Genomic DNA, 3,018 nt, shown 5'->3' with positions numbered 1-3,018 from the left:
CAAATGCTCTTGTTGATATTGTTTTCAAAGTGAAAAAAATCTTGCTTTCTTTTACTCAGATTGTATCTTGAAACTTTAAAATATAGTTTAAAAAGAGGGTTTGAGGTATATATCTTTATCAGAAGAGGCCTACATTTTTAACAACTGGAAAGACTACTGTAATAATATACTAAGTATCCTTAGATGGGTTTTAGTATTCTGAGATGTTGACTCTGCCTAGGGCAGAACAAAGACATAAGAAATATGATCCACACACTTCAGACAGCTTCCTAGTTGCATGGAAATGGAGCCAAACAAGCAGATCTTGCACGACCTCAGCTCTGCTCCTAGAATCACCCTCTGCCCACTTCATACATTCCTGGCATGTCTTTCATTCTCTTGTGGCAGAGAGCAAGTGGAGTTGCCAGGTTACTGTTGATGAAGAGTAATTTTTAGAAGCAGAAAGTCAGTGTCTTGGTTCTGAATGATTCATCTTGAACTCTGGGGCATGTTAAACAGTAACTATTGGTGCTTAATCTGTTGGATCTTACTCAACCCATAATTTGAGAGTCCAAGATGGATATATCACTTTTTTCTTTTCAGTGTTTTTCAAGTATAAAATAGATGGATTATAGTTTCCTTCTAATGGACTCAGAAGTATGTGGTGTAGTCATTTGACATAAAATTATAACAACAAAATGAGTGTTTATTAATTAAGTAAAATGAGAGATGAACTTTCAACTTTCCACATCAGCTATTTATTAAAATATCAAATTGGTTTTAACCTCTAAAACCTTAAAGTTCTAGAACATGAGAAAGAGGTCTCAGAAATGTGGGGTGTCCATTTTTCAGCCACTTCCTCCTTTTGTTCAGCAGACTCTAAGGGGTATACTCCATAGGCAGTTTTCAGAGCCATCCTTACAAAAGATTTTTATTGAGCTAGGTGACCTTGGACAAGCCTCAAATTTCCTCATCTATAAAGTAGGAATAGTAATAACTACCTCAGAATTGTTGAGAGCAGTAGAATGTAAGTGAAGCATCCAACCATATTATTGTATATCAGTAGATATATGCTATTATTATACTAGGCCTCCAGGAGATGATAGCTACATACTATTTTGTTTATTTATTGCAAAGATATTTTCACTTGTTTCAAGGTTCAAAAGATACAAAGAGTTATATGTTGTATCTTTTGAAATCTTTCAATTTCTGTTTCCCAGCCATATAATTCCCCTCCTTGGGGTCAACTTACGTATCAGTTTCTTGTGTATCTTGCTAGAAGTATTTTGTATATCTAAAAGCAAAAAGGTATGTTTATTCCCCCCCCCACCTTTTTAAAAAGGTGAATAAAATCATACTAGTACCTTAAAAAAAAAAAAAATTTGTCTGCGCCGGGTCTTAGTTGCGGCACGCGGGATCTAGTTCCCTTGACCAGGGATCAAACCCAGGCGCCCTACATTGGGAGTGTGGAGTCTTAACCACTGGACCACCAGGGAAGTCCCCATTTTTTTTTTTAATCACTTAAGAATGTATCTTAGAAGTTGTTCATATAAGTTAAACTTGTTTTTAAACACTTGTGGCATAGCTGTGTGTGTGTGTGTGTGTGTGTGTGTGTGTTGGGGAGAGAGAATACTCAGCTATTATGCAGGTCTGTTCTAATTACCAATCCTAACCTTTAACTACCAAATATTCACTCATTTATTCAACAAATATTTATTGAAAGTCTACCATGAGCCAGGCTCGGCCCTGGCAATAAACCAAAGAACAAAACAAAACACAGTCACTTCTTTCACATTCTAGCGAATTCGAGGCTGGACATCCCATTTTGCCCCATCCCCTTCCGAGCCCACACTGGCCCTCGGTGGGTGACTGTCAGACTTGGACTCCGGTCGTTCAGGATTCGTCTGGTGCGGGGTGGGGTCCTTGAAGCGGGGGCGGGCAGAGTCGGGAATGACCCGAACCCTCCGGGGCACCCACAGCTCAACGCCCTTCCAGACGGGGGATGAAGGGCCAGCCCCGGACGGGTGAGGAACCACAGCGGGAGGGCGGGGAGTCCTCTGGCGTCTTTGGGGCATCCGTCCCGGGTGTAAGAATGGACACACGCCTGTGTTCGTGTCCCCTCCGAGCCGCGAGCAGCACACGGGGACCTCAGAGACGACTTCCTTAACTACCCCACTTTACACAGATGCGAAACCGAGGCCCGGGGAGGCGAAGGCTGGGATTGATGCCCACCTCAGCCTTGGGGCGAGTCGGGGGTGCGGAGAGGGTCAACTCACAGCGAGTCCAACAGCTGGGCAGATGGGAACCATTAAGAAACGACGCACCTCTTGGTGTCTACTAGAAACTGCAGTAAGAAGGCCTCGGTCCCCCTAGAGCGGGTGGCGGGAGCCACGGACGGGGGCGAGCAGCCCGGGACCCAGCCCTTTAAATTCCCAGCCGCGCGGGAACTACAGCCCAACAGCCACAGGCGGGTGGGGCCGGCAGACGCGCGCCCCCGCTGGCCAACTACTACCCCTGGCCCGCCCCCTCTCTGATAACTTTCCAATCAGCAACTCCCTTACCGCCCGCCCCTGCCTGTCGCCCCCAGCGCGCCTCCAACCCTGACTAACCGCGCGGAAGGACAGCAGGGGCGGGGCTACTGGAGGGTGTGTCTGGGCGAGTGCAGACGTCGCGCGCTCCCCCGGAGTTTCGAACGCTGTTGGCTCTTCAGGCAGAAAAAAAATACAAGAGCCGCGGCCAATAGCGTGGCAGAAAGGACCCGCGCGCAGGTCTGGCTCCGCCCCGCTCCAGCTAGAAAGAAATCCAGGCACAGCTATTGGCTCGCATGTCCTGTCACTCGCCGCTGCGGCCAGCGGGCAGGGGACTCGCGGTGATTGGTTCCGCCCAGGCGCGAAATGTAACGCGGGAAAAACTGGAGCAGGGACCCCGGCGGCAGGTTGTTATTTTCGGGGGCTGGGCGCCGCGCGTCCTGCTTTCCTGTCATCGCAAGGCAAGGCGCCCGCTGCTTCCCGCCGCTGCAGCCTGCGTTGGGGAGCACAA

This window comes from Eubalaena glacialis, chromosome 9 (genome assembly GCF_028564815.1).
Source record: "Eubalaena glacialis isolate mEubGla1 chromosome 9, mEubGla1.1.hap2.+ XY, whole genome shotgun sequence".
In the NCBI taxonomy this organism is placed as follows: Eukaryota; Metazoa; Chordata; class Mammalia; order Artiodactyla; family Balaenidae; genus Eubalaena; species Eubalaena glacialis.
Note: the sequence above shows the minus strand (reverse complement) of the source record.